This window comes from Lissotriton helveticus, chromosome 10 (genome assembly GCF_964261635.1).
Source record: "Lissotriton helveticus chromosome 10, aLisHel1.1, whole genome shotgun sequence".
NCBI lineage: Eukaryota > Metazoa > Chordata > Amphibia > Caudata > Salamandridae > Lissotriton > Lissotriton helveticus.
Window position 1 is genome coordinate 920,047,374 of NC_136071.1, and position 25,192 is coordinate 920,072,565.

A 25,192-nucleotide genomic window follows, 5' to 3' on the forward strand; every position below is an offset into this window, starting at 1 on the left:
TCTTTGATGAGCTTCAGCCGGTCATCTCTGTGCTGGCTCTGAGAGCGGAGCACTGCATCTTGGCGGGAGATTTTAACTTCCATATGGATGAGGGTCTGGACCCTGATGTGATAAAGTTGATGGAGATTACGGCTCCCCTTGGCCATGTTCCTTATCTTTTTGGGCCAACGCATGTAAGGGGTCATACCCTAGATCAGGTTTTCTCCACGTCCCCCATCGAGGTCATGTCACTTCTGCCGGTGCTTTGGTCGGACCATAGCCTGGCGAATTTTTTGTACTAGGTACTAGTAAGCCATCTAGTACCGCTCCTAGACAGCTGGGGCGAGCCTCCAGGGCCCTTCATTGGGTGACTCCAGCAATGCTGGCTCAGGCATCCTGTGATCATCCCTGCCCTTGCTCGGGTGACCTGGAGAGGGATGTAGGTGTGGCTCACGGATAGGCTGAACGATCTGGCCCCTGTGATGGCCCCCCGAGCAACATCGAAACGGGTTTCTGCGCCCTGGTTCACCGAAGCACTGTCGGCTTCTCGTAGGCAGTGTAAGGTGGTGGAAAGAGCCTGGCGCTCCCAGTACGATCCAGCAGCCAGGCTTGCCTATAGGACTGTGGTTAAGGCCTACCATCGTGACATCTTTTTGGAGAAAAAGGGCTATTTTGCAAGAAGGATAGAGGCGGCCTCTAATTCCTGCAAGGAGATTTTTACTATTGTTAGGGAATTCATAACCACACAAACTAATTCAACTCAGGTCGCCCCATCGGACTCTTGGGTCTCATCTCTCGCTGATTTTTTTACCACCAAGATCAAACTGATCCAGTACTCTTTTCCCCCGAGGGTATTTGAAGCTCCTTGGAGCTCTGAAGTTGGGTCTGGTTCGCGGCCTTTTGTGGGCCCAGTCTTGGCGGCTTTTCCACCCCTTTTGAGTTCCTCATCGTTGGCATTTATGGCTAACCTTAAGTCGGGCTCGCTTCTTGACCCATGTCCGGACAAATTCCTTGCGAAAATGGCCGATGTTATAAACCCATTGGCGAACCCGCTCTTGAACCTTTCCTTGAGTCGGGGGGTGGTTCCACAGGCTTGGAAACAGGCGATGGTCATTCCACTTCTCAAGAAGCCTGGTCTTGACCCGGAGGCCTTGGCCAATTACAGGCCAATCTCTCTCCTCCCGGCGCTGGCGAAGATTCTTGAGAAGCATGTTCATAGTGTGCTTTCCAATTTCCTGGAATCTTACAGTCTCCTGCACCCCACTCAATCTGGCTTCCGCCCCAATTTAAGCACCGAGACGGCGCTTTTGGAGGTGTCTGAGGCTATTAAAAAGGTGCGGGATTCGGGAGGCAAAGCCTGGCTTGTCATGCTGGATCTGTCGGCGGCCTTTGACACCGTCCCCCATGAGGGTCTCCTCATCAGACTCCATGAGATCAGTCTGAGGGGGACGGTGTTCAGCTGGTTTAGATCATTTTAGGCTGGTCGACGGCAAACGGTTTGGGCCCCACCTAGCTCTGCCGTGATGCCGCCTTTGGGAGTCGGAGCTCCACAGGGTTCTGTGTTGAGCCCGACGCTTTTCAACATCTTTATGACCCCTCTTGCGCCACTGGCGGAGTCTTATGGGGCCCAGATCGAATCCTATGCTGACGATACTCAGCTCCTTTTTACGTGCAGGAAAGGAGAACAGTTTGATGGAGAGAGTATCCGTGAGTGCCTTGGGGCTGTCTTCGAATGGTTCCAGTTGAACAGCCTCAAATGCAACTCAGACAAATCTGAGGTACTCTTCTTCGGCTGTCCTCACGATCCAGACTGGCAGGAATGGTGACCGGTTAACATGTTTCCTCCAGCACATTCGTCCCAGGTGGCTAAGAATCTGGGAATTAAGATGGATAACGGCCTGGCGTTAAGGTCTCAGATTCCTGGTCTCTCGGGAACTGGTTTTGGCCTGCTTAGGATGCTGCGTAAGTTCTTCCCTTTACTATCAGTAGATCACAGGAAGTTGACGGTGCAGGCCTTAATCGGCTAAAGATTGGACTACTCCAATGTCCTGTATCTTGGCCTGCCGGACTATCTTTTGCAGCGGCTCCAGGTGGTCCAGAACTCGGCTGCACGGGCCATTTTTGGCCTTCACAGGCGCACCAGAGTTTCAAGACACCTGCAGTCGCTCCACTGGCTGCCTGTCCGGAAACGGATAGTGTTTAAGGCTTTGACCTTGGCCCATAAGGCTCTCCATGCCTCGGGGGCAAAATATCTCCAGAAGAGGCTGGTCTTTTACCATCCGACCCGATCTTTGAGGTCTGAATCCCTGTTTCTGGCGGTGGTCCCGCAAGTAAAAAAGGGCCGCATTGGGGGCCGCTCTTTCGGGCTGGTGGCACCACAGATGTGGAACATGCTGCCTTTGTCACTTCGCAGCACTGCTAATCTGCTGATTTTTAGGAAGGGCCTTAAAACCTGGCTTTTTGCCCAGTAGTTTGCTTCTGTTCCCTGTCTCTCCTTGCTTCAATGTGTTGTGTTACTCTGTGATGGTTGTATTTAAAGCGCCGGGACACTCCACGGAGTAGCCGTGCGCTATAAAAGACAAAAATTAACATAACATAACATAACATAACTTAGAAACATCCAATATAGAGACTGAAACAGCCTGTTGTACAGAGTCATTGATGAAAGACATCAATTTGTCTTTAAACTGCTGGTTATCTTCCTCTTCAGACATGGTTAGTATTGGTATTAAGTAAAAGAATCCTATAAAAGTAAAAAAACAGACAATAAGGGGTTAAATGAGGAGCTAGAGTCAAGGGGTGTGTATTGACAAAGAAAGGGGAGTTGCTTAAGGCCAACTCACTAAGTGAGGGGCAGAGATGAGGCATGAATGCCACAGCAGGAGGCGGACCCAAAGGAGGGAAAAGGCCTGTGAGAGGAAACGGAGTGGGAGGCAAACACGGTTGAAATATTGGAGGACAACCGGCTGAATAACTGAGGAAAGATGACTGCTGCTGCTGAACAAGCAAGACCGTCACATTCAGCAAGCAGCTGACAGGAAGACTTCCATAATGCGAAGAACAACCATTACGGGAAGGAGAGAGGAACTGAAAACAAGTGCGTGACACGTGCACATCACAGCACAAAAATAAAGCAAACCAGTTTAAAATAGAAAGACAACCGTAACAGAGAATATTATTATAACAATGTATTTAGAAAGGGAAAATAAAGTACTTAACTTGATTGCGAGCAGCAAAAAGAGGATTTGTTATTCGCAGTCAACATAATTATTGGGCTACTCGACATCCGATTGGTGTTATCATTGTGATATCCTTCAGTAGTTGTTTTTCTTAGTTTTTCTGGGAAACTTATTTTCTGTTCGCTGTAATTAAGGCAAGAAAAGACTGCATAATACTCACTTGCGTGCCTTTAACAACATCTAGCCTTTCTGACGCCAAGGCCAGTAAAATCTCAATTTACGATATATGCTTAAGTCTCTATAGGCCTGACTACGAACGTGAAGTTTGCTGAATTGCTCAAACTACTGCTTGTACTACTAATCCTTTTTGTGTTCTGGAATAGCATGCTACTCGCCGACAAAGTAGTTTGACACCTTGTCAGGGGTAGTGATCACTATATAATGCAATTACAACACAATTCAATACAATATTACAAATAATTTGACACAGTGTGTTCTTACCTAGGTTTCATGTGCTGTGTAATGCACCCGTTACATTGTCTATACAAGGTAGCACAGCTGTCCTCTTGAACTTGCCTCTGTGACTGTGAGGAGCAAAAAAAGAGGATTTGTTTGCAGTTAACATATTTATTGGGTTTCTCGACATCCGATAGGTGTTTTCATTGTGAAGTCATTCTGTAGTAGTTTTTCCCCTTTTTTCTGTGAAACGTAGTTCTTTCTCGGCTGCTGTTAAAAATTAAAGCAAGAAAAGACTCCATAATTGGTGCCACCATGTCTTGTAATAAAATGATATAATATTATGAAGCATATATTTATTGAGAACTATAAAGGCATATGGATTCAAATATAACTCTGATACATTTGGAATTAATCTCCAAAGCTGGGAAACATCCCCCTTCCCTAATGACCCCTCTCGGCCTTTCAGAGCTAAAGTCCCACTCCAAGACTCTGATATTAGAACCCTTCTTCTATCTTATGATGCATCACCTGCTTTGAACACTGATATGATGTGCCAAATTGAAACTATCCACTGTGACCCTCCTAGAGAACCCACGGCTAACACTAGGATGAGGACCTCCGTCTTGCCTGAGTTCAGCTTCAGTCGGCTTTTCCTCATCCAGTCAGCGACAGCCTTCATTCCTTCGTGGAGGTTGGTTTTGGCAGTGTGGGGTCTTTGGTGAGGGAGAGGATCAGCTGGGTGTCATCGGCGTAGGAGATGATGTTGAGGTCATGCCGTCGTGCGACGTGGGCGAGTAGTGCCATGTAGACATTGAACAAAGTTGGGCTGAGGGAAGAGCCTTGGGGTACTCCGCAGATGATCCCGGTGGCTTTGGAGCCATCTTGCCTCCTCCCCGGACATGTTGGTGGTCGATGACCTCTCAGATCACTACAGTCACTTGCTGTCTAACATACTAGATGCTATGGCACCACTACAACTGAAAAGAATACCCTCCAAAATCTGCAAATCTTCGTACAACGGGAACCTAAATCCTAATAGAAGAAATCTGAGACTAGCAGAACGTATATGGAGATTCTCGCCCCGTGTACCATCTGTCACAGCTGAGATCTCTTAGAAACATATATAGCAAATGCACAAGAAGCTCTAATGCTAGCTACTTCAGAGAACAACTAGACCAGGCAAGAAATTGTCCAAGAAAGCTAGTTGAGCTCATCAAGCTTCAATCTAACAACACACCTATTCCGGCCTCCACTGGTCCTGAACAGCAGCCACTGTGAGGAGTTTGCTTCCTTCTTCCTTAATAAAACAACAAAGACTGAACAGAATCTACAGGCAGCCCATGAGAATCTACCTACCACCGTTCTATCCGTGGACTGGTTGCGCCCCCTCAAAGTCTGGTTCGGCCACCCAAAAACAATGCCTCTTGGAATCTATTCCAAATTGTTGATGAGAGCACCATAAGAAAAACCCTGGCTACTCTGAAACCTTCACACCATTTCAATGACCCCGTACCTCCAAACTTCTTCAAGTAGATCAGATCATCCATACTCCCCCTATGGACGAAGATAGTTAACGCCTCTCTGCTTCAAGGGTCAATCCCAGACTGCCTAAAGTCCGGGCAGGTCACCCCATACTAAAAAAAACAACGGCTGACCAGACCAATCTTCACAATTTTTGTCCAATCTCCACCATTCTTACACTAGCAAAACTCCTGGAGATATGCATTCACACCCATCGTTGTAGTCATATTGAACAATTCCAACTTCTTGACAAATTCCAATCCGGCTTCAGACAAGGTCATAGCATGGAATCTGCTCTTATTCACATTGTGGATGATGCATTACATATGCTGGACCAAAATGAATCGTGCCTTTTGATCCTACTTGACCTTTCACATGATACCCTCATCGGTCTACTGGAGCACAGGGTTATCAGGGACAGTGCTTAACTGTTTTTCTTCATTTCTACACAATAGATCCCAAAGGCTGAAGGTTAATCAGTCTCAGTCTGAACCTTCTCCGCTCACTCTGGGAGTACCGCAGGGGTCCACGTTCTCACCCACTCTCTTCAACATGTTCATGGAACCTCTAACAGCAATCCTGATCCAACATCCATTATCAAATGTATGCCGATGACACACAACTGTACCTGAAAATCTCCTCCCCAGACCACATCAAATCTCTCAACTCAGTGCTTCAACAAACGCAAAGTTGGCTGACACTCAATCATCTGAAACTGAATGCTCTCAAAACTGAATTCCTTCTCATTGCCCCGATAAACAGTCCCCAGTCATTGCAAAATAGATGCACCAACTGGCAGCCCTCAACTGCTCACCAAATATCATTGACTCTACGAGCTCAATTAGATGAATACTTGACAGACACTTGAACATGCAGAATCCCATCAGTTCTCTCACCAAAGGAGCAAACTTCCATTTAAGCATCCTAAGGAAAATAAAAACTTTCCTCCCCCACAATGACTTCAAAACTGTGGTGCAAGCAATAGCAATCTCTAAGCTGGATTATGGTAGTGCAACCCTATGTGGACTTCCAAGAGTGAGGATTGCCCCACTCAAGGCCTCTCTCAATTCTGCTGCAAGGCTCATCACAGGCTCCAAACGCTATCATCACATCTTGTCTGAGCTTAAAGATCTTAATTGGCTCCCGTATGAGGCAAGGATACATCTAAAAATTGCGTGCCTGGCTCACAAAGCTCTACACTTCAACGCCCCTCTATATCTTGCACAAAAACTTCAGCTCTCAGGAGGTTTCAGATCCTCAAGAGGCTCCAGCACCTTACTACTTACACCACAGAATTTCCATAAAATGAAAACGTACAATCGAGCATTTTCAGGTATTGCACCTAGAATTTGGAACTCCTTACCACCAGAATTAAGACTGAATAATTCCACAGCTTTGTTTAAAAGAGAAGTCAAACTGATTCTGATGAAAATATTTCTGGCCTAGCCCCACAGCCCACTTGAGAAGGCACTGCTTTACCATTGTCTTGAGTGTACTACAATGTCATTTAGTTCTGTCCTCTCCTGTTTAACTGTGATATTAACTCTTGCGCCCCTATTAAGAAAGTCAAAGGGTTACAATGAAAGAACTAGGGTTCGCTATCTTACTCTTCACCCCTTTTGAAATGTGCTACTGTTGTGACCGAAGGTGTCCTTTTCCGGGCCTTCCTGTTCTAATGTTGTTTATATTGCTTGTACCCTTGTAACTATGTAACTACCTTTCTGTGAAGCGCTCTGATAGCCTCTGTGGTCTTTTCCGCGCTATATAAAACTCTGTAAATACATACATTTATGTGCAAATATAATTATCTATACTACTATTATAAAGGAAGAACTTTGAACCTTTGAGGCGGGTAAACTCGAGAACCACTATGCCTATCCACACACCCGATACATCGTTGTAATCATCAGGGGGTGCAGATGGACATAGGCTATATAAACTAATAAATATACATTATTTAAAAAATGTACCGAAAAAAAGTAGTCCCTTGGAAGAAGCGCCGGCCGTGACCTGCGTGCCCGACGTGAGGAGCGCGGGGAGGAGCGGCGTCCAGGAGTGCGAGGAGGACCTGTGGACATGGCGCGGGGAGGAGCGGTGAGGAGCGGCGGATAGGCGGTGAGGAGCGGCGAACAGGCGGTGAGGAGCAGCAGACAGGCGGGGAGGAGCAGTGAGCGGCGGATGAGGTAGGTTATTTATTTATTTATTTAGGAGTGGTGAGCGGCGAAAAAATTAAGCAAAAATGAAAATCGTGAGCAAGAGGAAGCAAACGGAGCATTACAAAAGTGAGCCAAATGGTGCATTATTGGAGGAAAAAGTTACGTGTGCAGGTTACAAAAGCGTACATCGAGAGAAAGAGGAAGCAAACGGAGCATTACAAAAGTGAGCCAAACGGTGCATTACAGGAGGAAAAAGTTACGTGTGCAGGTTACAAAAGCGTAGAAAGTAAACATAGAGGTATAGGAGGAAAAAGTGACGTGTGCAGGTAGCAAGAGGAAGGAAACGGAGCATTAAAAGAGTGAGCCAAACGGTGCATTACAGGAGGAAAAGTTACGTGTGCAGGTTACAAAAGCGTACAAAGTAAACATAGAGGTATAATACTGCAATATATGGAGGAAGGCTCCGGGGGACCCACGGACAACGTCGGGGAGGGCGGGGGCCCTGAAGTCTAATTGCTCCCGGACAACGTCGGGACGGGCTGCTAGTTAATTCATAAATCAACTATCGTTTCACATCTAATAGATTAGCATATAAGTGAAATACTGAGAAAGTTTCATGAATGCATAGATAGTTATGAATGTGTAACACCTCATTTTCTGTTGACATTTTCGGTGCAGACGTTAACACACACAAAGAAAGCTTTTCATAAAGCTCTCATTTAAAATTAAATTAAATGTAAGATGGATTTTTATTGGTGGTTCAAAAATATATGAATTAGATGATTAGAGATAAACTCTTTCCATTTTACACATTTTTTACATGTTAATAAAGTGATACAATTGTCCCATTGATAAATCATAATCTGTTACCTAAGCGAATAACATAATCTAGTCTACCTTTCTTCTGCATGCTTTAATATGAAGTAACAACATTTTCTCTTTTTTTTATAGTACGTTTATTATTTCTTTCTCTCGAAAGTGTCATAGTAGGTTTTCTTGTGTCATGGTAAGTTTAAATGTGTTTTCCAATCTATCAGGGAAAATTAATTCTCCCGATTTTTATTGGAAAATGTTGCACTTGCCGTTTGTAAAATGTTGGTATGTATGGGTATTCCAACCTGAAAATATTCTACGCTCTGCATAAAGTGTTCTTTCCCATTGATATTAATGGGATCTGCCACTAAACCATTTGATCTCACCATCCTTGAAAACTATGTAAGAGGTGAAAAAGAAGAAAACATCAGAGGAGGCAACTTCCCAATGTTTTCATTTGAAAAGGAGGAAGTTTTAAGTTGGACAAAGACAACTAAACTAAAGCCATTTAATTTTGCCATAACAGACTATAGACAATGTGGGTACACTTTTGCCTCTTTTAAAGCACTCACACTAATGACAAATGTAGAAGTAAGGAGAAAATTGGCAAAGGCTTCTAGGCAACCACATTAGAATCAGGCAAACGTTGAACTCATCTTTTCGCTGCCCATAGTCCGATCCAGTCCCGTCCGTAACTAGGATTAGACCAATTACGTGTTGCCTAACCTTTACATAGCCGCCTAACAAGACACTTTTTACAGCCATGCGTATCCTATGTTAGACAAGTCAGCGTTTAATGAGCAGAACGGACCCAATACCGGTGCTGGAGCTGTATAGTGGCATTGTGGTATGCACTATGCTCTGAAAGATAATAAGTATACAAACGAAGCCGGTTGCTGAGTTGTATGATGCTATGATTACTTTCAGTAATCCCCATTACTCTTAGTCCTACTCGTCCTCGACCCAGTCATTACTCATGAGGTATCCCACAAGAAAGGAAACAAAACAGGAAACACTTTTAGGCTCCACCCCCTCCTGCCAGGTGCTATATTACTTCCAACCACTAGAAGCACATCCTCACACACCAAGCAACAAAGGCCTGGACAGGGAGGAGGGTGGTAAATATGACTGGGTCGAGGACGAGTAGGACTAAGAGTAATGGGGATTACCGAAAGTAATCATAGCATTACCTCTACGTCCCTCGTCCTCGACCCAGTTATCATTCATGAGGCATACCAAAGCAACGCCCAAGAAGGCCTTTGGCACACCCAACACAGCAAACACAGACCAGACACAAAGGAGTGCAGCAAGTGAAAGTTTAATAAACACACAGACTCAGAGCTAGGGGGCAACCCCCACAGCTTGCAACACCCCACGATCAAAATTGGTCCGGTCAGAAAGGGCACAATTCAACCGGTAGTGCCTCACAAAAGTGGATTCGGAGGCCCAAGTCCCAGCCCGACAGATTTCATCAAGAGAAACACCATGAAAAGCAGCCCAAGAGGCAGACACGCCCGAGTGGAACGCGCCTGAACCCCAGCAGGACAAGGCAAACCAGCACCGAGATAAGACAGAGAGATGACCGCCTTAATCCAGCGACCCAAAGTAAGACGGGAGGCAGCCTTACCCCGACCAGCCAAACCAAAGGTCACAAAGAGGGAGTCAGAGGAGCGAAACCCCTCAGACTTGGCAGCATAAACTGACAAGGCACATTTCAGATCCAAAGAATGAAGCAAGAGCTCAGAAGGAGAAGAAGGAGAAGGACACAAAGAAGGAAGAACCAGTTCCTGAGAGGAATGAAAACGAGAGCGGATTTTGGAGAGAAAACCGGGATCCAAAGAGAGGACCACAGCGTCATCCAGAAACCGTAAAAATGGGGGAGAACAACGCAAGGCCGTAAGTTCCCCCAGCCTACTCGCAGAAGTAATAGCAACCAGAAACGCCACTTTGTAAGACAGGAACTTAAGGTCCACAGACTTCAAAGGCTCAAATGGAGAGGACTGCAAAACACCCAACACCGAGGAGAGTTCCCAAGGGGGCACCAGAGACCAGACAGATGAAGAGAGAGGGAAACTCCGAAAGAGGCGAGAAACCAACAAGCCATACGAAGGTTGAAAAGAATCCGGATCCCAGAAGGCACGGATAGCAGACCATTGACCCCGCAAGGTAGACAAAGCAAATCGCTTCTGAAAGCCATCCAGAAAAAACTGAAGAACAGAAGACACAGGGCAAGAGGCTGGAGACAGAGCAAAGGAGGAACACCACCCAGAAAAAGAAGTCCAGTGTTTGGAATAAGAAGCCAAAATAGACTTCCTACGGGAGGCCTGCATCACAGATATTATGTGGTCGGGCAGACCACGGACCCCAAGAGACAACCGTTCAACCTCCGGACCGCCAAGGTGAGAGGAACCAGAAGGGAGGGAGACGGGAACCTCAGAGGAGAGGGGTAGTGTGGCAGAATCCAAGGAGGACCCACAGCCAGACCCAGTAACAGGGGAAACCAAGACCTCCGCAGCCAGTGCGGGAGAACAGTCACCACCTGAGTCCCCCCCTGAACCTTCAGCAAGAAGGCAGGAATCAGAGGAAAGGGAGGAAAGGCATAAAGAAGCCAAGGAGGCCACAGGAGAGACATCCACTGGCCTCAGGAGAAGAGGAAGGCACAGGAGAAGAATGCTTCCCCTTGCGATGATGCTTGCCCATAATGCACAAAAAAACAGCAGCAGAGCAGGAAAAACAACAAGAAACACCACAAAAAACTCCCGCCCAATATATACAGAGGGAGCAAATAAACCAGTCAGCTGCCATGGAGGAAGGCAATCCGAATAGGCCAAAACAAATACAAAACGACCAATCCCAATGCCGGAAAACTCCCAGGGAAGGTCAGGTCCGAAAACTGCAACCGGACACGAACCCGGTAACGTGCGGAGACAAACCAAGCCGCCGGCCAATTACAATGAAGGCCGTAGTGAAAAGCAGGAAACCGAGAGGAAGGGGCGCCACCCTAAAGACACCCGCGCCTATGGAAACAGCAAGCGCGGGCCGCCAAGGCATCCCGCTGCAGTAAGAGTGCCCATCATGACGACAGGTGCGCCGGAGCCCACCCAGGCACCCGTCGGAAAGGCATGCGAGGAACGCCGCAGGGGGAGGAAAACGATCCAAAGCTGCCCAAGAAACGGCCAAGCGATATGACAGCAACCGCCTACCTGCAGCAGGACTGGCATATTCACCCGCGAGCCCCAGAAGCACCTGCCTCCAGATGAAACGACTCGCAGCATGAAACCGGGCAGCAAGAACAGGGAGACCTGTGGAGCCACACAACACAGGTCTCCTGAGCCCAGGAAGAGACAGGGAAGCCCAGCAGCCCAACTCTACTGCCTCCCACGATGGTCCACGGGAGCCCCCAGAGCCCAGCAGAGGAGGAAGCCACAGGACAAGCGAAGCAGGTAAGTGCCTGGCACTCACCCAAGCGACAGGAAACAAAACAGGAGGGGGGGTGGAGCCTAAAAGCGTTTCCTGTTTTGTTTCCTGTCTTGTGGGATACCTCATGAGTGATGACTGGGTCGAGGACGAGGGACGTAGATTTAATGTACCGATCCTTTTTTACCATGGGCATAGATTGTTAAATCATTCTATCTCTTTACTAACCGTGGCAGACACGTTGAAATGGTGAACGGTTATGTTCATTTAAATTGAGGTAACTGTGTGACGAGAATTCTCATTTTTGCTTTTAACGTCTGCAAAACTATGTGGTTTATTCTATTGTATTTGTCAGTGTCCCTCCTCACAGCATTTTGTTTCTTTGTCATCTAATGTATGTTCATTTTTTTAATGTGCATAACCTCTCTGCATGCCATCATTAAAACATACACCACACAATTAAAATACACTAACTTGAGAGACTGAAGAATTTGGTGAAGTAATTTACAAGCCCCTCGCTGCTGAATGACATGCAAACGGGAGAGAAAAAATACGGGATTCCAAACACATTTTTCAATTCATAAGCATATTCTAAGCATGTGCACCTGAGCAAATTGGGCATCAAAATATCGGGAGCTTCAAGCAACGGAATATCTTACTTACAAAGGCCATCAATGCTTCCTTACACAATCCTTGATTATTCATTCCAGACAATGCCTACTTTTAGACATGTTATTCTCCTGCTTTTAAAAACGTATGCAGGAACAAAGAAAGCATTGACTTTTTAAATTCCATATGATACCTGACATTATAGACATATTCCAATGAAGCGAATGCGGTGGCTTCAGGGAGTACTTTTTTAGGCCGAGCTAGACAGCGCATGAGCTGTCTCTTTGGAGTCTGCTGTAATCAGTCTGTGGGCTTCAAGTCCATCCCCCTTCTTGCCATTGCATTTCATTTGTCTATGGCTGTGCCCTTTAAAAATCCCTGCTTGCTAGTGATTAGTCCTGCCTCTTTTTTCCCTCCTTTCTCTCTGCTGTTCCTCCCACAGAGCAGGGACTTAGTACTGTCTCATTCCGCTATGGTTCTTTATGTGTTCTTTGGGGGACTATTTATTCTTGGTTTCCTACTCCATTACTATTTGTCTGTGTTCAGCATCAGCGTCCTAGCTCCTTCCATTTAAATACAGCATTCTTCCTCCCACCTACTATTAATGCCACAGCTGTGTTACTGCTGCCTCACCTGCCGTGCTTCTGGCTCAATTGCTTGTATTTATTTTTAGGTTTTTTACACTTTCGATGTCCACCTTCAGTTGGCCTTTTTCTGGTAGGACATTTGTTGAGTTTGGACTTCATTTTAAGGAGGATTGGGCTTGTTTTTTAGGTTTTGCATGCAAGAGGTTTACATCCTGTGCCCTCTCTTTCTTGGCTTTTCATTGGTTCCTGTGCAGGTCACTAACTTTTCCTTCAGTTCTATTGGGAGTAGGATAGTTTTCTGTGTTTACCAATACTTGTTTATTTTCACAAAGGCAATTGAAGAATAATAATCTCGCCACCACCCTTGCAAAAATGTTCTTATTCAATTTTACCCCTCTGCTTCTTTATTTTAGCTGATTATTCTTTATTTTTTTGAGAAGCACCAGGTAGAGGGTGCATGTAAAAATGCGGTAAAAGTAAGATAAAGAGGGAAGCAATTTCCGATAGCGATGAATCAGTGTTGCGGGCTGACTATCAATTGTGATGGGCTTGTGAGGCTATTGAAAACGAGATATGCATTCACTTCGTCTAAGTAATGTATCGCCTATTTTGTGATATGAGACTTCATAGTTGGGAAGAGCCCTACTGCCTTGTGTGCTGGGTTGAGGCAGACCTGACTTCTTTTCCAGGACTTTTTAATGTATCCCAGTCTAGCACTTGTCTGCTGGCACTTAATAGCCATATGTTTAATGGGCAGCAGGAAACTAGAAGTGCCAGAATGGGATCATTCTCTAAGACATCTATCCTGCATCAGCCTACTTCGAGAGTCAACTTCTTGACAGGTATGTAGGACTGCTGAGCAGCGTTTAAAGGCAGTTCACGCTATGTACTGTACTGCTTAACATTCACTTATACTCATTACTTGAACTCACTTTCTCATTGACAATCACTGTTAATCTGTCAAGTCTTACATAGTTTCCAAGCTGCTCCTTGTTTTTGCGTTTTTTAGTTTCCTGTTTCATTTAAGGATAGTTGTACAACTCTCAGCGTGCAACCCATTAGGATTTTGAAGTCCCTGCTGCATTGTGTTTTTGTTGTTTGAGTGCTCCTTTCGTTTATTATGAAGGTATTTTTTAAGCTAGTGTGGTGTTTGCTTACTATCATTTTTGAAGTTGCTGTAAGGCAGCTTTCTGTTGTGTCCTTTTAGTTTGCTAAATTCTGTTGTATAGAAGGCATGGCAGCAGGATTCATAAATACCGTTATTCTTGCTAATAAACCAATCATAAAATGAGTGTCATACATTGAGATGGATAAAAGTAGCAGCTATTTTTTAAGTGCTAGAAGAAAATGTGTTTCTTTAATGTACTGTATTAATATAAAAGGCAATAGGAAGTATCTATGATAAAATCCTACAATAGGAACCAAAGAAAATCTAATTCCAAATTCTCAAAATTCATTTTATGTGTTACAATATATCAATCTCTAGAAATTAATGCATGAAAAATTGCCGGAGAGACTTTCCAGAATGTTAATTTCGTAGCGTGATTTGTAGCATGCTTAGTATAGAACAATAGTCTGTCACTTTAATTGCTTCCAAGAAATTGTTTCAATATTGTATGTGTATGTTTTCCATACTGAAAGGTCTGAGATCTGACAGTATTGGTCAGATACAAATCAAGCTATAGAAGTAACGTTCAGGTAAGACTCTCCGGCGATTTTTGAAGCATTCATTTCTAGTTGGACACACTAAGGCTGAATATTTCACATTGGAATTGTAAAAACAACTGAAACTGAGGACCATGTATAGAATCTCAGGAACCTAGGAGCCTTGAGAAAGTCGTAGGGAGACCCCTCCATATACGACAAAACACGTGTTAGCTAAAGCTCACAGGATTGTCTAAAGAAGAGGTCGAAGTACTGGACAATAAAGTTCTAGCATCGAGCAATGTTTTTCTTTCTGTTTTACCCACTGTACTAGATGCCTTGGGGCTTATTTACAAGCCCCTTGCACCGCCGGTGGGTCACTTTTTGTGATGCACTGGGTGGCACATTTTTCTGCATCATATTTCAAGGATCGTAAAAGCCACCCTGTGTGGCTTTTCCTTTTCCTTTAAATATGGCCCCTTTACATGCAGCACTTTGCGTGAAAGGGGCTTTCCATGGGTGTTGCTGTGGGTGTTCCCACACAATATCCATGGAACCAGACACATTTCCAAATTTATGAGAATTCGTAAACCTGGAAATGTATCTGAAAGCTACGCCTTTCCAGGGGAGGCGTGAGGCGTGACGAGGGAAAATGTATTTGTTTCTCCTCGTTTTGTTTCCTCTCTCTATGTGGACGATAGGAGTCTCCTCTACTAGGATCCTTTGAGGGTTTTAGGAATAGGACTATAGTTGCCTCCTTCCAAGATGCGGGGTTACGCCCATTCTGCCGATATATTGCATTAAATAAGTCTTCCAAGATTTGAACGAGTTCCTCCAATGAAAGTTTATAAACTTAATTCGGCAGAGGGTCCGTACCACAGCCTTACCATTCCTACTCTTTGCTAAATGTAAACAGATCTCTTCCTTAGTTATAGGGGCATCAAGACCCTCTCCACTTTCCACTGTCAAACTTGGTAGCTGTACTGTGTTCAACCATGTTTTGAGATAAACTTGATTAAGGGAGACCTACTCCATGTATAGATCTGAAAACAAGATACAACAAAATCTTGCATTTATTCTATCTTATCTGAAACTTCTCTTCTCTAAAGGTGGGCGGAGTATGTGTAGTGGAGCTCCGCGTAGTGCCACATAGTAAAACCTCTGTGGAACTACGAGGGGCTCTGCTCTGCCCTGGGGCCATTCGGCAATATAAAAAAAAAATTTGAAAAACACTTACCTTGTCTTCAGCCTTCCCTGCTCCTCGCCGTTGTGTCTCCGTTCTTCCCGCTTCCTCCTCATCCAGTCCCTGTAGGTATTACATCTTCAGTGAACTGCGCATTCACAGTTCACGCATGACATAATACCTTCAGGGTGGCAAGGAGGAGGAAACCGGAAGAAGGGAGACACTGCAGCAAGGTGGAGGGAAGGCAGAAGACAAGGTAAGTGGTATTTTTAAAATTTTTATATTTGGGCTACCCTCATACTACGCTCCGCCACGGAGGCGGAGATTTCTCCACATTGGCGGTCACAGCGGAGCACAGAGAGGCTGTGCTGTAGATCACAATTGGGGATACAGCCTCCATAAAGTTCCATTCTAGTTTAGATTTATCAGATTTGGATGACTTAATATCACATCCAGCCCTCCTCCTTATTACAATTGCTACTCCTTTACAGTGCTCTGACACTGAAAAACACTAAATCCACCGGTGTTTTGAAAAGAGGGTTCGACTTTCACAGGCATCTAGGGAGGTTTCTGTATCAGGATTACATGTGCTTTACTTTCCTCTATGTACTAAGAGGAAGGGGTCCCAGCCCTGTCGGACGATTTCTAAAGAAAATTCAATTATTAAATCACACAAAAACTGAATCGGTCCACATTGTTTTAATCACAATGGGAGATAGCGATACATATCATACTTTTTGACAATCAATGCTATGTTGAACAGTGCCCCGGTTAGGGAAGGGGGGGTTAGTGAGTGATGTCAAGTGAGGAAAAAGTGATAGGGAAAGGATGTCGTGACAGAATAATCAATCAATTGGGAGTGAACAATATAAAAAGTTACATATTCTGTACAAAAAGGACTTCAAGGTTCAAAACTGCTGTATTTACAAATGTCATACTCCACAAAAGTTCAAATTAATGAAGAATTAGGACATGGAGTTGGCATGGAAAACAAATGGTTGTCGACGTTTCGACCCTCTTAGATATGCAGGTAATTCATATTATCCTTGCCGTGGGGTCTTCATCAGGACGGGTGTTGGGGCAGGTAACCTATTTAATGTATACAGGTAATTAGTTGACTAACAGAAGATGTGTACAATTACATCATCCAGTTAAAATAGCAACACAATTATTAATACGTATGCGGGCAGAGGGGAGCCTTGGATTAAGACTAAGCCAATATTAATTTAATGAATGTTTACTTGGACCGGTATGTGGCAATGAATCAGAAATGTATACATCAATTCATGCTGTATAACGTTAAGTGCCTAGTTTTGTGAAGTAGAATAATCAAAATAGGAGCGACGTGAAGAAACAAGTTTACACGATGGAATGGGTGGGTAGGAAAAATACCAACAAGGAGCCATTACCTGTACCATGAATGGATACGGTTTCTTAGTAGGAAAAAACTCTTTGTGCTGTGTCTGAAAGGAGCGTAAAATAATCACTAGAACGTGGCATGGTTCGTCATGTATCATCAGCATTATGTCAATGAAACAGAAACGATTATTATTGGAGAGAGACTCACCCGGATCAAGCGTTCAAGACGCATTCCTCGAGAGGAAAGGTTAATAGGGAGACGTACAGCAGTGTGTATTGAATACTGGGAAAACAAAGAAAAATGCACATTAGTGCCCGCAGACGACAGCAATTAAATCTGCATCTGTGTTCTTTGAGTAGCGGCACTCTAAGTGCACTTGGTTCAAGCAGGCGGCAGCAATTCGTGACAATATCCGTGTTAATACATAATTTTAATTCTTTATCGTTATATTGAATATATATTGAACTGATTGCGGCATCAACTGGAGAGCGGGGGGGTCACCCGCATTTGCTTCTCAGGCTGTACTTACATTCAGCTGTATATCAATAGGGTTAGCAGCCTGTTCTGCCTGGTTTTTCAGATTAGATAGGACCAGCTTATCAGAGCATCACTAACTCAGCCAGAACGTTACCACCTACCCCTCCCTAGGACCTATTTACAACAGGTAACAACATACATCTACCACCTAAGGACAGGGAATTCCTAATATACATACCCAGACTTCCTATAATGTCAATCAATTGGCGGCCTCGCGGTCCCAGACGAACCCAGACTCCCCTACCCAGACGGCAGCATCAATATCGGCGATCTCGCGGTCACTCAGACCCAGACTTCCTACCCAGACGGCAGCATCAATATCGGCGATCTCGCGGTCACTCAGACCCCGACTTCCTACCCAGACGGCAGCATCAATATCGGCGATCTCGCGGTCACTCAGACCCAGACTTCCTACCCAGACGGCAGCATCAATATCGGCGATCTCGCGGTCACTCAGACCCAGACTTCCTACCCAGACGGCAGCTTATCCTATGATTACCATTACATAAAGGGATCGGTCTCACTATTCATCAGGGGTATAGAACTACAATATTCTGGATCACACAATGATTGCCAATTTGGATGATGTACAACCTATCCTTCAATCCAAGAGCTCCTCTCTCCCTTATTCAGTTATCACTTACCTGATCAGGGGTAGCATCTGTTCACAGTAACATCTGACTAGAATTACAGGTTACCTTTTCATACAAGAATAAGAGGTACACTGGTTCACTATGCAAAGGTTATTATCAAATATAAGTTCTCCTCTACCCCCTTGCTCAGTTACCATTCACATGGACGGGAGATGCATCCGTTCACCTGACTGCACCTGACCAGAAGAAAGGTTAGCTTCATTAATAATAACAACCTCTGTACAATGGTTCACTAAGAACTGGGGTATCTTTATTACAATAACAACAATAGCAACACATAATAGACACATACACAGATCTGCAGGGTCTCTGTAAAGACCACATCCACATCTAACTAACAGGGACTGTAAATAGACTGCACATCGCTGAAAGGAAAAGGATTAGCAATGCAATAAAACATTACAGTAGGGAATCTAACCTAGGAAATAAAAGCAAGGTTAAGGTGTAAGTGTAAAGCAAACTAGTTTAGAACACCTCACCCTATTAGGAAGACTGTTTCTCTCTCTCCCTCTGGTGGAATCAGGGCTCTCTCTCTCTCCCTCCATCACCACAGCTTCACTCCTCTGGCTCAGCTGCCCCAGCTGGCAACTTCCACTCCTCCATAATGCATCCGGATACACTGACAGCTCCAGCTGACAGTTCCAACTTTGTTCTAAGATCCATCTGACTGCTTTCTCCAACTTCAGCAATCATCTGCCTTCTCTCTCTCCATTCACAGATTCCACTACAACTGACTTGAACGGTCCCAAACACCAACTGACGCTCCGCCTCTTCTGCACCTCGCTAATATGGAATGCTCTCCTCTAGTGGAAAGTTCCAGTCAATAGCCTCCTCCCATCAATTTCATGCACCAGGCTCCTTGCGCTAGACGCTCTCACAGTGATCAGCTGCTTGTTTCGTCTAGAGACTTGAGCCCAGGGACACTTCTTGATTAGATTCAGCTCTGGCCGGTTCTCTCTGGTTTGCAAAGAGCGAACAACACCTCATAACTAAAACATCCCCTTTACCCTGCAAGCATCTCAGTCTGCAGGGACAGAAAGCAAAATGGAGTCTCTCTAGTTCTGGGCCTTGTAGGCCTGAGAAGGATGAAATAACACTTAGCTCTATCAGAGTACCTACACAAACCATACCAATATATAATATAAAGCCAGGACTACAGGATCCACCCTCTACTATAGGTAGAATCATGAAAGGACACATAATTATGTCAAAGCCAATAGGCAATAGATGGATTAGAGTCAACAATAAGGGATCTATCATCATATTAAGCAGCTATCCTCTAGTTTATGCTTCTAGGTATGGCAAAAAGGCCTTAAAAGGACCAACACAAGGCAAGAATAGAGAGTCAGGATGGTAGCAAGCTTAAAGTCACCATCACTCATAAATAGAGCCCAAAAATCGAGCAGTACACAGCCCCTTACTCCATCTAGTGGACAACTCTGTGCCCCTGGGAGGTGGCTCATCTTATTGACATCCAAATCTGTAATGACGTTCTGCTCCATACTGATATGGCTAGTGACTCCCCTCGTAAGAGCCGAAGATGCTAGAACCTTATAATACGACGTTAGTGATTGGGTAATTTTTGCTTTGGATTGAGGTGCTCTCCTTCCCTTGCCCTTTCCCTGGGGGCTCTTCCCTCTCACAGTTTGCCCAGCACTCTACAATTTACCTTCTGAGCCCCTTTCCCTCCTTACTCGCCCTGGCTGAGTACCATGATTCTTAGAGGCGACAACAGGCTCTAGGGTAGTGACATCCAATGAAGGAGCCAGTATTGACCCTAATTCAGGTGAGGATATAGTACATTGGGTATGCCTGCAAACCTTTCCCCCTTTGTTAGTGCTCCTATTCTGCAGCCCTTGACCCCTCTCGATAGGCAGAGGAGTCTGCCACCCCCCTACAACCCAGGATGAGTCCTCAAATTCTTGCCAGTCCTTTATTATTGTATCTAGCTTCCCCCTCATACATCCTGGGGGGAAAGCTTACGCTTGCATGTCCCCCACCTTAGCTCTTTGTACGGAGAAACACCTTCTGTTCGAGACCGCTTGTCTCTACGCCTCCTCTGCATGTGCTGCCTCTGCCTCCGCTGCTCCTAAACAATGCAGCGGCCCCCCCCTCACCGCACCCTCCCTGGGTGGAGCCCATGTGGGGGAGAAGACCCCAACCGCCATCAACACCCTCTGTGATGAGGGAAGCAGACGACCAACAACGCTGGAGAAACAGAGCCACTGAGGTAAGGTAACCCACTGGGGAGTATTTTGTCGAGGGGAGAGACGTTCAGTTTCAGCCTTAATTCATCAATTCTCAATGAGGTGGACCGTGGACGTTAGCTGATGGCAGCCTTGTTCCCCCTTATTAGAGACATGGTGCAAGGGTGCCTGCTCCAGCATATGGCAGCTAATTGAGCACCAGTGCAGGGGAGAGCAAAGGGATCCATCATATCCTTGTAGATATGACCCATCCCTGTGCTTTGAAAGGTTTGTGCTTCAGCGCTGTGGCAATTTCTTGTAAATGAGGCCCCTTGTTTTGATATAATGATGAGTGCTTCATAACCTTAAAACATTGGTTGCCAATCCTAGGATTGTTTTTTGGGAGAGTATGGTGTTTCTCCCCTCTCTTTGAGAGCACTGTGGGTGAGAACCTTTGCATTGAAGTATCTTTTGTGACTGTTGAGTGAGCAATGCACACCCGTCTAATGGCAATCTCAGTAGATGCATTGCATAGGACACACCTACAGCTTTACCCTATCCATTGTGTATTGACTATTTTTCTGTCTAGCCTTCCAGACAGATTTGTCTGTAGGCAAAAAGACTAATTATCATCTTGCAGTGGGCTTAGAGCCTGCTCAGTGCTTACCATAGGTTGTTTTTATTATCACACTCCTCTTCTTGCTTCTTATTTGTAAGCTGCTGCAGACTTTACTTCCTGTTCATGATTTTTTTTCCGCTGGCGATTGACAGAAATAGAGGGCCCCATGGGCCTTGTTTCAATGTCCATTTTTAGGTCAAGTCTGCATGGGCTGTCGCTTAGCGACCTAATGTGTTGAAAAAACAACTCTAAAAAGGGCTTTTAGCCAACCCATTACTTACCATCTGTTGGCATCATTGTCACTCTTGATTCGGCAGAGAGTGTGAGGCGTCAATTCCTGTTACACTTATCTGGCTTTTTACAAGCCATGGACCAAGTACAGATTGATTTCTTTTAGTTAGTGACATTATATGGTGTGATTGAAGTACTGGTTAATTTTTCTACAGTTTTATATAGCGTGACCCCAACCAGACCTGAAGGTATTGGAGAGTTTTACATGAGCACCAGTTACTTTACACAAGTTCACATTATTTTATTTATGACATGAAAAATGTATGGATTTTTTTTAACAACATGGATGTTTCATAAAAACTTTAATACCATGTCCAATGGAAACTCTTTTTGAATAATAGCTTATTTGTGTTGAATACTTCGTAGTTTGAAAAAATGTGTATAACCGACTTCCAGGACAGTTAAGTCCCGGTTGTACTGCATATGTGGCCGGCGTATGCTTTTGCTTGTAAAAGGGGTTGTGTCTCATCTTACAAGCTTTGGCGTTTCCTTTTATCATTTTAAAAGCTTGGTTTTCAGGACTACTGATCCTCTGTTAAATAGAACTATGTTCACACTGTTTGCCTTGTCCAATAGCACACGGTAAGTCAGTGGAGAGATTGCACTTTGTGTTTTCACTTTAAACAAATTCGACAAGTATTGCAATGATCTCTTGCCATTTAGAACAAAGCAATCAACATAGCCTGTTTTGGACCCTCTTTTGGAGTTAACCAGCTCCCTGTCTCACTACACTATTTAATTCTTCTCTTTATGGCCAATGAGTCCAGAGTGTCTGAAATGCAATACGCTGTAAATAATCTACGGCTACAGCCTAACCTGATCTCTTGAACGTAGAAACAGTGGGTGCACTAAAGACGAGGGCTAACTTTCTGCACATCCTCGTGCTATTCACTGGTACACCTCCTCTCCCACTGTAGGTGTCCATCCCACTCATCCCTCTCTCTCTCTCATACCATCCCTTACCCCTGTGGTAAATAAATAATTAATTACCGGTACTATTTTTGAATACATTAACAATAACAGATAGCTCAATAAATAAGAGGCAGGATCCGAGGAATCTGAGTCGAACGGGCTTTATTCAGGCAAAAGGGAAGGGACAGGATCAGGACAGCCTGAAATAAAATAGAGAGGCAGCTGCAACGTTTCATCAACAGTACAAGGTATATATAGTAAAACATCACAATTACATTACATACAGTAGGCGTAACTAGTGACAAGCGTAAGATAAGAACACATGGGCGTGAAAAAGAAGGCGTGCACAGGGCGTGCACGTAGACATGTGATGAAAACGTCACAGAAGTGTCATAAAAGTGGGTGGAAACATGGAGGGGGCTACCTGAGCAGCTGGGACCTTTAACCTAGTGGTGCGCGCAAACGGACAATGACGTGTTACCGGGGAGAACTGGGGGCTTTGACTTCTGCACTAGAAGAGGAGACTAAAGTCTGCGGTGTCAGGACGACATGTACCTATAGCATATCTGGTATCTGGTGTTTGGAGTACATGTTGATAGAATCTAAAAGTTATCAGGGCAAAGGCTACTTGACACTAAGGCTGGTGCATGCATATATTCTACATGTATTGCGTGTGCTATGAATCTTCTATGGATATTAATACAGTAATTCTCTTGCATGGAGACAGAAAGACTAGACTAGAGCTGGAGATGTTTATACGGTTCAGTAGCTTAGGAATGTGAAGACGGAGAGCTGAACTGATAACTAGAAGCATAACATATTCTTGGCAGACAGGCAGGCAGAGCCAGGCCGGGCACCGCACTGCGCGGCAGGAAGTAAGTGAAGGGTCAGGGATGCAGGTGGGGGCTGCATCGCTCCTCGGAGTGAGTTCTGGAGACTGGAGCTTGAATCTGGTGTCCGGGCCCTTTGAGGCCTAGAAACGGGGACAATGCGGGGAATATAACGTGCACACTGTAAAACGTGGCAACATAGGCCTAATACTCGTTGCTTTCACGAGAACTGGAAACTGGCATACTAACGTTGGACACAACTATAATTGCGTCTTTAATCGATCATAGGGGGATATATGCATATCGATCATGCACATATAACATAGGATGGGGGAACACGTAGGCACATATGACAAGGCAAAATTCAATTTTCCTCATTCCCTCCTTGTGCCCTACGTTTCCATCAGGAAACATCAATATTCATGATACCATCTATCTGTTCATATAGCATCATTTGCTCGTCTCGAATTGTCTTGGAACGGGACTTAGGACTAGGAATACAAGATGTAGCACACAAGCCGCAAATCGCAGGGCCACATTGTAAACAGAGACAGCAACTGAATATAATCATTACTGCTATACCTAGGAATGACAATACTTTCCATCCCCAGGCAGATATTATACTCCAGAGCCAACCGGACCATGTCCAGGTGCCTGGATTCTGGTGTAACTGATGGGCAATTTTATGAAGTCTGGTTATAGCTGAATAAACAGACGGCGCGTTATTAGGAATGAAAATGCAGCAACTAGATCCGATGACTCTACAAGCTCCTCCCCTATCGGCCAGTATGACGTCAAGGACGAGACGATTTTGGAGCACGACAAATCTCATAGCAGATTGCTCTTCAGTTAAGTTACCTAGAGCAGAAGTAGTCTCATTCACTACTGCTTCAAGGGTTCTGGTTAGCCTACGTATTAACTTACTATTCTGGACAGGACCTATGAAGAAAAAGAAACCTTTATTGAAATCTTGATACTGTTCTAAGGCAGTTTCAGTTTGATCGACAATTGGGGACTCAGTCTCCCTTCTATGTCTAACGTGTACTAGATGTGTGTTTCTGTGATAATCGGATGGGGCTAGGAAAACTGGTGGCAGTAGGAAGGCAATGTAACATGTTCCATCCCAATCGAGGGGCAGACGAACATATGCGGTCTGACCACAAACAAAATAAGAATGACGTGAGGCTTTGAAAGTAGATTTCCCACTGTCACTATACTCGACCACAGTAGTACAATCACTATGACCTACGTGTGCGGAACCATTCTTTCTGACACATAATTCGCCTTTAACTGGTAGAACTGAAATAGCAGGCAAATCTGGAGTAGTCTCGGACTGAACATTCAAAACCATGAAATTCGAGGAATAATTACCTAGATCATATACTTCATTTTCTAGATCTAACCCTGTTCTATGGGAAAGACCTTCCTTGTCTGGGAAACATGTTCTATTCAGAAGAGACATATCATTTGAGGATGACGTTAACGTGGACCATGCTCCACACGAACCATTATGTGAAAACGGATAAGGAAAGAGTGGCAGAACTCCCTTCGGTGTCTGGAAAGGGGGAAGTCGACCACACACCCAACAATTAGTGGCATTGCTGGTCTGGTGTGAATAGTGTAGCATTCGGATAAAAGTATTATTTCGCATAGCAAGACGGTGTGGGTCTATCTCATACATGTCAGGAACCTGTCTAACCGTTTCACCCGAGAGGGACTTAGACAATTAAACTGGCTGACTTACTAGACCGAAGCTTATCTTTATACTCCTGCTGCGGAGTTTTCTCTAACAGGGGAAGTTTAGATTCAGTGTCTGGGCAGTCCTTGAGAACGGGGCAGTCCTTGAGAAAAGTCTTTGGTTTGAGTCCATGAAATCTCTTTACATGACTGGAGTGCAACCACCCCTTCCTTCCTTCGATCTTCACGGCGGTCCTTGTTGTTAGCAGTACAAGGCGGGGCTCCTTCCAGCGGGGCTCCAGCGGACTTGAACGATCAAAATTCCTCACAAGTACCAGGTCGCCTGGTATGACCTCATGCGGTTTCACTTCGGTGTTGTCTGGAAAAGCAGCGGCAACCTGTGAACGACAAGATTGTAGTGCAGACATCAAGGCGGCCAAGTAATCTGTCAGCATATTACTGTCAACATCTGTAATTGTACGTGGTCTAGGTGTACCCCACATATTTGGGCGACGACCGAACACTATCTCATAAGGAGACAGACCTGAACGGGAATGAGCGACCATTCTCATATAGAAAA